We start from the raw sequence: 15,753 nt of genomic DNA, 5'->3' as shown, positions 1-15,753 counted from the left end.
GCTACCTCCCAAATCTTTCCTTTCTTAATACAGCCAAAGAAAGGTCTCAATTATTCATCCATGGAAAGCTCTTCTCTAGGTGAAATGCTATGTGGGCACATTTCTCTTCACATCAGAGTTGTGAATATGGTTTTTTGAACCCAATGGTAAGACTTTATTTATCCTGACAAAATTCATTTTATTTCATTCAGTCTAAAATTCTGGGCTATTAAGATCTTTTGAGGTCCTCAGTCTGTCATCCAATAAGTCAGTCATTCCTCCCAGGTCTATAACATCTGCAAACTGGATAAGTGTGCCAATTTTGCCTTTAGCCAAGTCACAGAACAAAATATGTATCAGTAAATGGCCAGAGACAACTTGGTGGCTCAAAGGATAGAGAGCCCAGCCTGGAGACAAGAGGTTCCCAGTTCAAATCTAGCCTCAGACACTTCCTAGCTATGTGAGTTACTTCCTAGTACACTTCCTAGGCAAGTTACTTAACCCCAATTGCCTAGACCTTACCACTCTTCTGTGTTGAAAGCTATACTTACTATAGGCTCTAAGACAGAAGGTAAAGGTTTAAAAAAAATAGTAAAGGGCCAAGTACTCATAAATACCTGGGGCACTCTACCAGAGACTCCTTACAAAGGGGACTACTCTTTGGGTCCAGCCATTCAACCAACTCCCAACCCATCTCATCATACTATCCTCTAGCTCACGTCACTCCATCCTTTTCAGAATAATAGCAAGATATACTTCATAGCCCAGGCCAACCCTTCCCCAATCTCCTAATTCCACCATATCTTAAAAACACACGTGCATGAAAGCCATAGGATGCATTTTAAATGGTTTTTTTAAACCAGGTTATTTGGTCTGTAAGATAGAACCTTCATTCCCTCAGCTGAAAGAAAGCTTTGTCTGTGGCTATGGGAAGACCTCAGAGCCACATTGCTGACTCCTCCAAACCCCAAACAAAGCAGAAGTAAGAGAAGTGTTCCAGTCCTCGAGCCTTCATCATTCCCTTCTTCTTGTCCCACCCTGGCCTACCTCAATGAGCTGACCAACTCTTCCTGCTGAGAAGTTCCAGGCTACAGGGAAAGGGGGCAGGGAGCTGATTCAAGAGCTGGGAGCTGGGAGAAGAAGAAGTTAAAGGATCAGGCATTATCATTTGGGAAAGCTAGAAAGTCCTGCCCATTCCTGGGAGGAGTCACTTGGGTTCTCCCTCAGCCTTTGGGAAGGACCCACATTCCCCAGTCTGCCCCTAGTCGGCTCAGAATAGAATCTCTGACCTTGGAGCCCAGAGGGATGGGCAAGGCCAATGAGGGAGGAATGGAATTATAACTGATGACAGACTAATTGTGGTGCTGAGCAGAGAAACAATCAAAAACATAAAAATCAGTGGAGATGTCAAAAGGTTGTTGCATCCAGGAATCCTCAGACAAATCAATGAAGCATTGAAGGATGAGCCTAGAAAGGACCTTTAGACATTATCCATTCCAACTTTGCATTTAACAGAGCAAAAAACTGAGACCCAATGAGAGGATGTGACCAGCCCAAGGGCATAAGCCTTGACGTTAATGCTGACCTGATTGCCTTGCCTGGCAGGCAGTACCACAGGACTGAGGCCAAGAAAGGACAAGGGTCATCCTCCCACAGGCTCTCAGACACTCGATCTTTTGAGATGAAGGGAAAATGGTAGCAATCTAAGTCCACAGAGAGTGTAGAAAGCAATTATCAAAGGCTCGATTCATTCACCAGTCTTATTCCTTCTCTGCCTGGCTGGCCTAGCCTCCAGCAGTCAGAGAAGGGAGCCTTATGTCAGTCATCTCCCACTCTTGTTTCTTAAACATTCTTTCAATTTGGAGAAGCAGAGATTCAATTCTGAAAGGGCTGAAAGAAAATCTAAAGGCCACCGAGTCCAAAATTCTCATTTTATGGATAAAGAGACCTAGGTCCAGAAAAGGTAAGCTACTGAACCAAGGTCACTTGGCACTGAGTCATTAGGAGATCCCAGACCTCTTGGCTCCCAGGCAAGTGTTCCATCCTGCCACACTCTGCCCCAAGGATTTTTATCTGTTCTTTTCCTTTGCATTCCTGAATCTGAGATGATTTTAGCATTTGACTCAGAATGCAAGGTTTAATCAATGAAGCATAGAATTTTAAAATTGGAAAGAAACTCAGAAATCACCTAAATCAAACTCCTGCCTCTGGGGGAGGAATCCCTCTGCCAATTCTTGATTTGACCTAAGGGCGGCAAATGTCTGGTAACTCCCATTTGGGCCATTCTAAATGTGAGGAGTTCTCCTTTATTTTGAGCCAGCTTTTATCCCCTGCTCCTAATTTTATCCTGGTTTTTCTGGTCATGGGACCAAATGGGAGAAGTCGATTCCCTTCTTCCTCATAATCAATCAGACACTTGAAGGCAGAGGTCATGTTGCTCCCAAGTCTTCTTTTTCCTACTTTTGCCTTCCAAGTGGAGTCCCAGTCATTGGAATGATTATTATCCCTTTGGACCACAGAATGGCCCCCATTGAGACACACATTCTGTCATGAGTGAGCAAGACAATTCCAATTAAGCAGACTGACAAGCTTTGAGGTACTGCCCTATATTCTAGGCAAACTAGCATAATAATTTCTTATTATTTGTACTATATCATATTATAATTTTTATTTATATATAAATGATATATGATTATGTATAAATATAATATATAATATTATAATATTATATTAATTTCTTACTTTCAGCTCCCATCTCCTTGACTTTGCACAAAATGTCTCCCATGCCTAGAGTATGTTCCCTCTTCATCTGAATCCCATGGAACCCCTAACTGCCTTCAAAGTTCGCCTCAATAAAGTACCTTTCCTGATCTCCAAGTTGCTAGTTTTCTTCCCCAAAATTACTTTCTCTGCCAAAAAAATTTTTTGGATTTATTTAAGTATTTAAACTTACTTCTCTGCATACATATTTTTCTCCCAGGAGAATGTAAGTTCCTTGACAGAGACAAACAAACTAGGAAGCAGAAGCTGGGGGCACCTATGATCTGACATCAATTTGTCCCTGGGAAGAATACACCTTGAGATTTGAAGTGCGTGACATTTCTCAGATTTCTCCTAGTTCTGACATCCCACTCTAGGAATCTGTAACATCATAATGCTCCCAGATGAATAGAATTGTTTTTGTCAGTGGCCTTAAGGAAGACCAAGATGTACTGGCTGGCCATTTTGAGAAATTAAGTTGCAACACATAGGAAGGATGAAAGAAACAAAATCTCAAATAATCTGAAAGGGCTGGGAGGTTAAGATGGAACTCTGGTATCATGGTTCAGTGGAAAGAGAATTGAATCAGAAGTAATGGATGAATCCTGACTCTGCCATTTAATTACTTATGTGACCTTGGAAAACAAGGTCTCTTTTATCTCTGGACCTGGATTCACTTATCTTTAAAATGAGGGGGTTCCACTAGATAGTTTCTAAGATTGCTTCCAGAAATAGATCTAGGATTTTATGATTCATCTGGAATTGAATGGGAATCCATATCAAGTCTTACTCTGAAGTCCAACAGATAAGCCACCCAAAGAAAGGACATGGGAGAGATGGTTAGCCCAGCAACCTTTACTCAGATCCCATTTACCTTGAAGACAACTCATAGCTGCTAGATAAATTTAGTGTCCCTTCCCATTTTGGAGGAGAGAAAGTGATATCTTCCAATCTACTCAGAGTGGCCAACTCACTTTCCATTGAGTTCAAGAGATCTGCCCACTGAGAGAGCATGATGATCATTTACCCATGGTAGGGCCTCAGATCTTCAGCACCTCATATGTACATTCTCTTCCTATTTCTCCTCCAGTTTTATCCCTTATCAAGTCCTCAGTGACTGCCATGTCCCTGTCATAACCCTAATTTTCTCCGATTTCATCTCAGCAACTCCCAGGGAGTTTGGTTCATTCCTTGACTTGAATGAAGTTAACTTGTTTAATGGAAACTCTGGGGATATCCATATCCTTTGAGATTCTGACCCTAATCTGCTCTCTCCAGGCAAATCCTTAGCTACTTCTAGAATTGGTGTTGCCCACCAAAGCTTTTCCTATGTGATATCAGTGTTAGTAACAACCAGTGTGGAAACCTCTGCTGTAGATGGGCAATTCCTCTGTAACATATGTCCTGGGCTCCTGTGATGCCAAGCTTCTTGGCCAAGCTCAGAGCTTGAACTCAGGTCTTTCTGGTTCCAGATCTAGCCCTCTAGCCATTATATCACCATCAGTCTTTACTCACATTCCATTTAATTTGAAGAGAATTCATAACTACTAGAATAAATTGGTGCTCCTCCAGAAACTATCTACTGCTTGCTAAATTCCAGACTTTTACTTAAGTCTCAGAATGCTGCTTGGCACAACTTAACCCCCAAACCTGACTTCTCTAGCTTCAGTAAAATAAACTACTTCCTCTTCATCCTGCTCTTTGGGAATGCTAGGGCCCTCCTGGCTGGATTCCCACAGCAATCCTCTTTCCCAGTCAAAACTGCCCTCCCAGCAGCCCCAAGTAGATTACTCGTTCTCCCTCAGCAATCCCTCCACACAGCTGTTTCCCATGACCCTCCCTGTCTCACTTTCGGGAGCAGCCTCTCCATCAGTCTACACCTCCAGGGTCATTTCTCCCCTCTCCAAACCCATCTTGTGATTCCCAGCATCACTCCTCTTCAGATGGGGCCATTAGGCTCCCATCCATCAACCACCTATCCCACATTCAGGGCTTCTAGCTCTACCGGCTCCAGTTCACCATATCCCCATCCCCACCTCCTCAAATATCTGAAAGCTCCTTGTCCAATAGGAAATCACCCCCCCTTGAGCTCACATTTCCATCTCCTGTCCAACACCAACTTTTGCCTTCATTGTCCATTATTCAGCCAGTCCTCCCACCTAAATTAATGAGGGACTCTTTCTGCTTCTCTCCATCCTTCCATGGGATTTTCTGTCCTTCCCATAAATTGCCATTCAGGCTTAATCAATGAAAGAAGGGAGGAAGATAGAGATTATATATACCACAGATCATGGGTATGTATGCCTTGGTGTATGGATTGCCTATGAGTGCTTTGGGATCCATTTTTCTCCACTAGCAACAGAACTGTCTTAGCTATTCTGCATTGGCATTAAAACACAAATTTCAAACTTACATATACCTATATGTATTTATATATAGATATAGATATAGATGATATAGAGATAGAGATATAGACATAGATAAAGATAGAGATACAGATACAGATAGATACAGATAGAGATACAGATAGATATAGATATGATATAGATATAGATTAGATATAGATATGGATATAGATACAGATTAGATATAGATATGGATATGGATACAGATTAGATATAGATATGGATATGATACAGATATAGATTATATATGGATATAGATATAGATTAGATATAGATATAGATATAGATATCATGCAGATATAGATTAGATATAGATTAGATATGGATATAGTTATAGATATGGATATAGATATGATGCAGATATAGATTAGATATAGATATGTATATAGATACAGATTATATATGGATATGGATATGATACAGATGTAGATTAGATATAGATGAGATATAGATATGATACAGATATAGATTATATATGGATATAGATATAGATTAGATATAGATATAGGTATGGATATAGATATGATGCAGATATAGATTAGATATGGATATAGTTATATATTAGATATAGATATGGATATAGATATGATGCAGATATAGATTAGATGTAGATATGGATTAGATATAGATATATAGATTAGATATAGATGTGGATATTGATTAGATATAGATATATAGATGAGATAGAGATAGAGATAGAGATAGAGGTAGAGGTAGAGATAGAGATAGAGATAGAGATAGAGATAGAGATAGAGATAGAGATAGAGATAGAGATAGAGATAGAGATAGAGATAGAGATAGAGATAGAGATAGAGATAGAGATAGAGATAGAGATAGAGATAGAGATAGAGATAGATAGAGATAGAGGGCACACACTCAGATTTGCTCCCATTCACAGTTACCCATGCATGCATTCTTGAACAAACTTCTGTTAGAATCAGCCAGGGGAGTTTCATCTTCCTCCGGAGGCTGGATGCTCCAGCTCAGGCCCCCTAAATCCCGACAGAGAGAGGCTTTTACTCACCCACACAGATGGGAGAATTCAGAGAGGGGGACTCAGCAACAGCAGCACAAGCATCAGAGGTCTCAGCTTCTGCTCCAGGGCTGGCTCGGGACCCTTCTCCCACCCTGCCACCCCTCTGGTTCCCAGCCTTCCACTTTTGGATTAGAGGGTGCCTACAAACTCCAAAAAGTGCTTTCATCACAAGCACCATCCCCTCATCAGTCAGTGGCTGCATAGTTTCGGGCCGGCTCCCCTCCAAGAGGCCATGGAATGAGTCTATTTTGGTATCCCGTGGCAGTGGAAACTTCTTTCTCTGGCTCTGTGGTAAGGACCTCAATTGGAGAGTGGTCAGCCATAATTAGAGACCCTGATCAACAACTCTCCCTCGCCTTCACCCCCTCCCAGGGAAGGAGCAGGCCAGGCCACAGCGCTGCCAGCCCTTTTCCTGGAAAAGTTGACCTGAGTCATTGAAACGGACAGAGAGGAGGATGTGAGGCTGTGACGGACACACTGACATCTGGAAAATGAAAGCAAGGTTGCTGGGATCATTTCCCATGGAGCTTAAAACAACCGCAAAAGAAGAAAGGAACGTTTTTTAAACAGTGAAGGAAGAGGTCGATTTATGGACCACAAAATGCCTGGAATGTGACCCTGTTTATTCAATACAGGTGTTTTCCTTACAAAAGTCCCCACCCAACCCGGTCTCCAGATTCCCCAGGGCCCATAAACCCAAGTGGGTTTGCCCCTGCTAAACCCGAGGGATCCTCATTTCTAGGGCCAGTCAGACTGGCCAAGCCAAGTGGCCTCTGGTCATCTGACACAAATTCTCTGGTAATGAGCCATTCTTTTTTAAAGATTGGTAGAGAAGGATAGCCAGAGCTGTTTCAGCTTTTGCTGCTAATAAGCCGCCATCTTGATGGAGACCTACAATGAGCCATTCTTGAGCTGGTACCAGTTTCAGCCCCTTGGTCAGCCCAATCAAGTTATTGACCCTAATCTCAGAAGAAAAGGCAGGGCTGCCCCTGTTCTAAGACTTAGCCTCCCTCATGAATAGGGTGGACTCCCTGGGATCTGACTTAAATCCTTCTTGCTGTAGGCTCAGCCTATTTACTATCTGGAAAAGAGATGAAAAATGAATGATCAGTAGTGTGCTGCCATGGAAAAAAGCTCTAGATTTGGGGTCAGAGGACCTGAGTTCAAATCCCAGCTCTACTACTTACTATCTTCGTGATTGTGGACATTTTCCCTTTAGGGGATGTTAAGTTTCTCCAATTGTAAAATGAGGGGGCCAGTAGAATTGCTTGTTGGCTATGGGGTGGGGACAGGGGATAAGAGGAGGGAAAAAGTATGAATCATGTAACCATGGGAAAATAATCTAAATTAATTAATGAGATAATTTTTTAATTAAAAAAATAAAAATTAAAAAAAAATGAGGGGATTGGACAAGATGACTTCTCAGATCCCTTCCGGCTCTAAAGCTATGATCCTGTCATCTTGTCTTAAGGATACTTTCTTTTTTTATTTTTTTAAACACTTACCTTCTGTTTTATAATCTGTACTATCAGTCTCAAGGCAGAAGAGCAGTAAGGACTACTAAACAGTTGGTATTGAGTGACTTGCCTAAGATCATACAGCTAGGAAATTTCTAAGGCCAGATTTGAGCCCCAAATCTCCCTCCTCCAGGCTCCATTCACTGATCTACACAGCTGCCTTCTTTTCACTTCTATTGACTTGAAGACCATTTTAAGCACTCTGGGGGCCATGGATTCTTTGTCCTCTATTCTATGGGTCCCACCTTCCATGAGCCTTTTCATATTCAGGTTAAATGATTGGACCTCCTTTCATCAGTTCCATTATAGATTTACAGATCTCCCTTCTCAAGAGAAACAGCTGGCCTTGGAACCAAGAAGTGCTGCCTCTGGTAGGAACTGCCTAAAAAAAGTCACTTATACCCTCAGGATTTTAGGCCAAAGATGTCAGACACACAAGAACACACATGGCCCCACAACATTCTTGGAATGCCACAGAACCAGACTAAAATATAATTGGGAAAGTTAACAAAATAAATACAAAATAAAACATTTGGCCAGCAAAGATACTGTAGTGGCTTGCTATTTCCTTCTCTGGGTCATTTTACAGATGAGGAAACTGAGGCAAATAGGATTAAGTGACTTGCCCAAGATCACACAGCTAGTAAATATCATAATTGAACTCAGGTCCTCCTTACTCCAGAGCTGGCACTCTATCCACTATACCATCTAGTTGCTAATGTAAGGTTTCATGGCCCCCTGTTTCTATTTGAGTATAACTAGTTGTTCTAAGTAACTCTGTGTTGGAGAGGTGTTGACCTGTATTAAAAGAGAGAGTTGCCCATATTAATGAAATTACAGATCCATTCTCTATGATATACAACCCATCCATATGTTAAACTAGAACTCAAGTCTCGGAGTTAATAGCCATAAACCAGATGGTCCAGACCTCTGCTCTGGGGTGTGATACCTCATGTGTCCACACTCCTCCAGACTAGACATTTCCCAGATAGTTGCCACCCACAAAAAGTAATTCCAGCCCCTGAAACTATCTGTTTTCTCAGGAATTAGAAGGAAAAGTTGGGAGAGAATTCTTTCACTCATCCACCCCTTCCTTTACGCTAGACATGAACACTCATCAAACCTCAGTTTACCTCTACAGAGGAGAGAGTTCCAGGTTATACTTTTTTTCTAACTTTAAATTTTTAGGAGGCAGCATATTGTAATGGAAAGCAATTATAGCTCTGTTGACCTTGGGCAAGTCACTTAACTCCTCTTGGTCCCAAATCCCTATGCCTCCGAAACACACAGACATATGCACTTGCCCACTTACACATACTCTGCTTCCAGGTCTCTTCTGCTTGGTTTTGGCTCCTCGGTTCCATGGGCCCCACCTTCCATGACTCTCTGCCGTCTCCTCTCTGTTTCCTGAGAGGTCCCACTCTCTTGGCTCCAGGGGGGCTCTCATGACATCCACTCAGGCTCCTCAGGTCTCACCTGTCAGTTGGCATCCAGGACCCAAGATGAGAAGGATGCACTAATTTCCTACCAAGGCTCCCTCACTCTCTTCACTCCATCCATGGCCTCTCTCTGTCCAGCTAGAGCAGGCTCTCAGTGCCTCCCTGGGGCTAGACCAGGCAATCACCCAAGACCTTAGGGCTTATGTTCAAGCAGGGAGCTGGCCACTAGAAACAGGGTGAGGAGTGAACAGACAGAAGGCAACCCAAATGTTGCTTACTCCCCCCACCCCCAAGGCAGTCCAACTGCCTTGCTTAATTTTTCATTGAAATTCCATCCAACAGCCCTGTGGCTGGCCACCCCCATCTAGCAAGTATCCTAACAGCCACCTGCCAGGGGCCAGCCTGGTAGCAGCCACAGGGAGAGGGGCAATGAGGCAAGACACAGGTACAACTTTACCCTCATGTATACTGTAATGGTCTCTTACATTTGTAGAGCACTTGATCATCTGCTTATAAATGGCTTTGCCATTTATAAATTACTTAAATGTGACTCTGCTTGAGCTACATAACACTACATAAAGTGGTTTAGTTAGAGGAAGAAATTATTATCCCATCACATAGACGAAGAAACTGAGGGCCAGAAAGGTAAAGTGATTTGCCTAGGATCACACAATCAGTTTGTGGCAGAGTTGGACTCTTGAGCCAGAATGCATTCCCTACAGCAGCAGTGCCAAACATGCCACCCATGGGTCAAATGTTTTGGGCAACACTCATAAGGACTGCCCAACTATCTTAGAATGTAATTGGGGAAGTAAAGTGGGTGCTTTTGATTATATTAAATTTAAAAGGTTTTGCACATGTGTAACTACTGTAATAAGATTAGAAGGAAAAAAACAAATTGAGGGGAAATTTTTACAAGTTTCTCTGATTAAGACCTTATTTCTCAAATATATTGAGAATTGAGTCAAATTTGTAAGAACATAAGTCATTCCCCAATTGACAAAGGATCAAAAGATCAAAGGATATGAGCAAGCAGTTTTCAGATGAATAAATCAAAGCTATGGAAAAATGGAATCATATGGAAAAATCAAATCATATGGAAAAAATGTTCTAAATCACTGTTGATTAGAGAAATGCAAATGCAAATAATTCTGAGGTATCACCTCACACCTGATAGATTGACCAATATGACAGTAAAAGGAAATAATAAATGTTGGAAGGGGTGTGGCAAAAGTGAGACTCTAATGCATTGTTGGTGGAATTGTGAACTGATTCAACCATTATGGAGGACAATTTGTAACTATATCCAAAGGGCTACAAAACTGTACACATTCTTTGATCCAATAATACAACTACTAGGTCTGTGTCCTGGAGAGATTCCAAAAAGGGGTGGGGGAGGATCTACTTGTACAAAAATATTTGTAGCTGCCCTTCTTGTGGTGGCAAAGAATTGGAAATTGAGGGGATGTCCATCAATTGGGGAATAGCTCATCAAATTGTGGTACATGTTGGTGATGGAATACTATTGTACTATAAGAAATGATGAGCAGGATGAGTTCATAAAAATCTGGAAAGACCTACATGAACTGATCCACAGTGAAATAAGAAGAACCAGGAGAACATTGTACACAGTAATAGCAATATTATATAATAAACTATGAAAGACTTAGCTACTCTCAGCAATATAATGATCCAGGACAATTCTGAAGGACTTATGATCCCCCTCCAGAGAAAGGAATTTTGGTATTGGAATGCAGTTCAGAGCATACTATTTTTCACTTTAGCTTATTTGTATTTTTATTGGGGGGGGGTGTTTATAAGAGTATTCTCTTACAAAATGGAGGTATGTTTTGCATGATAATACATGTATAGCCCAGAGCCATGTCCAGGATGGGAAAATAAAGGAAACAATTTGGATCTTATAACTTCAGAAAACATGTGTTGAAAATTGTTATTACATGCATTTGGGAAAAATAAAATATTTTAATTTGGTTGGAAAATATTTAACAAAATAAATAAAAATTTTAAAAACCATAGATAATGTTACTATGTGGTTGCTTAAGGTTGAGCTTGCAGGGATCCCTAAGTAATATCTGTTTTTGTTGTTTGTCAGTGTTTTTTTTTTAAGTTCAATACTCTGTGTATTTCATTCCATCTGAAGTTTTTCATCTTCAGTATAATAAACACAGACACAATAGATAGCACCCCAGGAAGATCAGAGTTCAAATCCAGCCTCAGACACTAGATGCATGACCCTGGACAAGTCACTTAAACCTGTTTGCCTCCATTTCTTCATCTTTAATATGAGCAGGAGAAGGTTCTGTAGGGAAGGAGGAGATTCTGGTATAAGATATACTGGTATAAGTGAGCCATTAGACTCACCCCATTATCCTTTGCAGGTTTGTTTACTATGTCCATTCAGTGTCTACATATATAAAACCTTTATCTAATTGTTTGCCTTCCCAATGATGGGAGATGTGGAGGGAGGGAAGAAGACAATTTGGAACTCAAAACATTTTTTAAATGTTAAAAATGGATTTTACATGTAATTGGAAAAAATAAATTATTGTATAAAGAAAAATATGTTCCATTTCCCTGTTGTGAGGATCTTAGGCACATTTCAGCACAAATGAGCTTTTCAGAAGTTTTCTTCTCTGATAAACAAATCTATTCTGCCTGAGAACTTTGGAGGGAAGAGAGCAAGGGAAGAAAACTTTCTGCCATCTTTGAAGTGTGAAGACTATACCTCAGTGAAACATCAGGCCAGGACTCCTTTCCCTGCCCATAGCCTTTCCTCCATTTCTCGTCAGCTGATCTGGGAGCCTAGCATTGCCCTAACCCAGTTATCAAATGCTACACTTAAAAGATCCCGAAATAGAAGGAGAAGGAGGAGAAGGAGAGAAAAGTTTGAATGAAAAGAAATCAACCATCAGTGATGGCTAAAGGCATGGGGCTCTGGGCAACTCTATGGCACACACCAAGAGGCTGTCATCATGGGCAGTGCCATGTCATCTCCTTAACATGGCCCTGAGACTCATATCCTGTAGTACTAGACACACAGTCCTTAAAGGAATTTGGAACATAATTTCCTGAGGGGTCCTTCATGTCCCTTGATGCCTCTGTGAAGATTAAAGGCAAAGGGGGAACCAGATTTGAAAGTACAGACTTAAACTCAGGAATTCCATTCTAAGACACCAGGCTATCAGGGATTTAAAGTGGATTCAAACAGTGTTTCTTTGGGATTTTCTCCAACAAAGCCTGGTAGACAGAGAGGGAGAGGAGAAAGCGGAGGTGAAGGAGGAAATGATTATCATTACTCATGGGGAGTTGAGGATTTTCTGGACTGATATGAAGAAAAGCCAAAGGGGCAGTGGGCTCTGATCAGTAGAATGGCCAACAATAATTCCATAGGATATCTGGTGATGAATTCTACTCCTGACAGAGAAATGATGGTCTAAATAAATATACAGAACGAGACTCACAATTTTGGATGTAGTAGAATGTAGGGATTCATTTTGCCTGATTGCACATTAGTGACTTTAATTTTATTTTTTTGAGGGGGGAGAGAAAGAAAAAAAAGTTTGTTAATTGAAAAAGATGCCATTTTAAAGACATTCTTGAAGTAGCTGAGTATGAGAGCTCAAGCTGAAGCCAGAAATGGCATCATCTGGAGTTGGGAGAACAAGGAAGGGCTCAGAGACTGAGGGTTTCCAGGAGGGCAAAACAGCAGGAATAAAGATGTGGGGAAGGTGGAGGGCAAGAAACATGTGGTTGGAGAGGAGATGTCCAGGGTTTGAAATCTTGAAAATGGAGCAGTTCCAAGTGATGAAGGGCATTTCTGTATGGCATTAATTGAAGGAGAGTAGAGAGTAAGCAAGCCAAGGTCTGGGCATTGAAGCATTATCAACATGGAGCCTAAGATTGTGAAGGATGATGACAGGGGACAGGGAGGGAAGGATCACTGGGGGATGTGTTCCCATTTTTCTCATAGAATTAGAGTCTCTACAATAGTCTAACTCTAAGTCTAGTTGGGGTTCCTCCTCCCACCTTCGTGAACATACTTGAACCAACACAATTCCATCTGTCAATCTCAGTTTCTCCTTCAGTCAAATGGGAAAGACCAAATTAGGGCCCCTCCCCTACTCTATAGCCTTTTTTGTGTGTCCTGGACAATTTGGACACTCTGGTGAAGCCTACAAACCCCTCCTCAGAATGTTTTCAAATGCATAGAAGAAATGGGATCACAGCTAAATGACTCAGGGGCTAGAATAGAATACTGGAGTCAGGAAGATTCACATCTGACCTCAGACTTTTACAGCTGTGTGACTTCTATATCTCCTCTATCCTTCTCAGGGGCATCAAGGGGTAAGCTATAGATCACCTGTACCTGAAGTTGGTGATGGGAAAGAAAAGCAAGAGAAGTACATAAGGGATAGAGCCAGAAGATGATTTCCCACCCTATCATGTGACTTCTATCTACCTCCACTTACTCATCTATAAAATGGGTGTAAAAATAGTATCCACATCCCAAGATTGCTGTAAAATTCATATGAGATTATATTTGTAAAGTACTTTGGGAACCTCACAGCACTATATAAATTCTAGGCATTCTTGTATTGGAAATCTACATCAAAAAAAATTTTTGACAAGTTGGTAGCCCCCAGTTAGAACCTCTGCTCCCTAAGAACACTAGATGGAGAGAAGCCAATGGGATTTTGTTCTTTTCTAACCCCTACTGATCATTTGTACTTTGGGATTTTTCAGTGAGCTTTTCCCTTTATGGTGTGATTGGAATTCTTCCCAAAGGGTAATTTTCCAAACCAAAGAGATCCATACCTCTCTATCTCCCTCTCACTTCTCAGGGACATCAAGGGCCAAGTTGTAAGAGAAAGAGCCAAAAGCTGACCTCCCACCCCATCAGCTAGGATCACTTTAATCCTCAGGAAGTCTCCAAGGCAACTCTAAAGGTTGGTTGCTAAACTACAAGCCCCATCTTCATTTTCTGAACAACTGGAAAGCATTCCAGAGAAGAGGACTCTATTTTAGCCCTGAGTATATGGGACTCTCTTGATGCCCCAAGACGTGACCTGGCACTGCCAATAACAACCCACTGTCAGTCAGGGTGCCCAAGACAATTGTATGCAGGTTGTATCCTCCCTTTATGCAGGTGAGTTCCCTGAGGGCAGCACTGGGTATTACCAGGGCTTAGCACAGAGCTGACACTTATTAAATAATTGTTGATTGACTGGCTGAAGGAAGGAGAGGGTGACCACTTGGGTAACAGACCAAGATTATTCAAGGAATTGCATGTTTAGATATGGTATTCCCAGCAAACTTAGTGTACTTTGCATCAATATGAAATATCCAGAGCATCCCAAAATCTTAGTGTACTTTTAAGCTATTAAAGCTTTGAGGAATCCTTGTATAAAGTATAATATGGAGAACATTAGACTGGAAGTCAGAAGACCCAGGTTCTAGAATCAGACTCAACAATAAACAGTCATGTGACCTGGGGCAAGTCATCAACTTCTCTAAAACAAGAAGGTTGGACCAGATCACTTCTAAAAAGCCTTTATGAAAGCAATAAATGTTATCCTTCTAAGGCTGAGCAAAATACTCTACACAAAGTCCTGTCCTCATGACTTCACAGATAATGAGGCACTGTGGGAGCAATGTAAAGGAATTAGATTTGGAGTAAGAGGATCAGGGCTCAAATCCCTGTGATTCAAATTCTGCAACTTAATCCCCATATAACATTGGGTAAATTGGGTAAAAAGTCCCACTAGAACTCAGTTTTCTTCCTCTGTAAAATGAGGAGATTGGCCAGTGAGGTCCAGTCTGGTTCTATATCTTTGTCTATGTGCCCATATCATCAAAGAATCATATATTTTTATGGATAACTTTAATAAAGGAATAATGGGTATATTGCAAAAGTTACAACACATGATACCAACTATAAAGAAGCCCACTGGTATTTGATTGGTAGCTAATATATGCCAGGCACTGTGTTAAGTACTTTAGAATTATTATCTTATTTGATCTTTTTTGTTAATTTTATTTAATTGATTAAGAAAATTTTTCCATGGTTCCATGATTCACGTTCTTTCCCTACCCTCCTCCCACCCCCTCCCATAGCCAACATGCAATTCCACTGGGTTTTACATGTGTCATTGATCAAGACTATTTCCATATTATTGATATTTGCACTAGAGTGATCCTTTAGAAGTCTACATCCCCAATCATATCCCTGTCAAACCATGTGATCAAAAATTGTTTTTCTTCTATGTTTCTGCTCCCACAGTATTTCCTCTGGATGTGGATAGCATCCTTTTTCACAAGTCCCTCAGAATTGTTCTGGAACTCTGCATTGCTGCTGGTAGAAAAGTTCGTTACACTCAATTGTACCATGTGTATCCATCTCTGTGTACAATGTTCTCCTGGTTCTGCTCCTCTCACTCTGCATCAGTTCCTGGAGGTCATTCCAGTCATTTGATCTTTTTTTTTTAAGGTGATCAGCAAACAAGGAAAAGAATCTATATATTCTAATACGGTCTTCACAGCAACAATAGAAGGTAAATGCTATTATTCCATTTTACAAATGAGGAAACTGAAGCAAA

General features: G+C 41.1%; 1 protein-coding gene across 1 annotated transcript in view; it reads right to left on the bottom strand.

Moving 5' to 3' along the window:
• The window catches only part of INSC (INSC spindle orientation adaptor protein), a 172,361-nt gene extending 165,811 nt beyond the window's left edge, over positions 1-6,550 (bottom strand). Inside the window, exon 1 of the mRNA XM_007497036.3 lies at positions 6,169-6,550. The gene's annotated coding sequence lies outside the window, so the exon portion shown is untranslated. The remainder of the gene's footprint in view (positions 1-6,168) is intronic.
• Positions 6,551-15,753: the final 9,203 nt, after the last annotated feature.

Source organism: Monodelphis domestica, chromosome 6, assembly GCF_027887165.1.
Source record: "Monodelphis domestica isolate mMonDom1 chromosome 6, mMonDom1.pri, whole genome shotgun sequence".
NCBI classification, from domain to species: Eukaryota; Metazoa; Chordata; class Mammalia; order Didelphimorphia; family Didelphidae; genus Monodelphis; species Monodelphis domestica.
The sequence above is the reverse complement of the archived record's forward strand: the minus strand, read 5'-3'. Positions and strand labels throughout refer to the sequence as shown.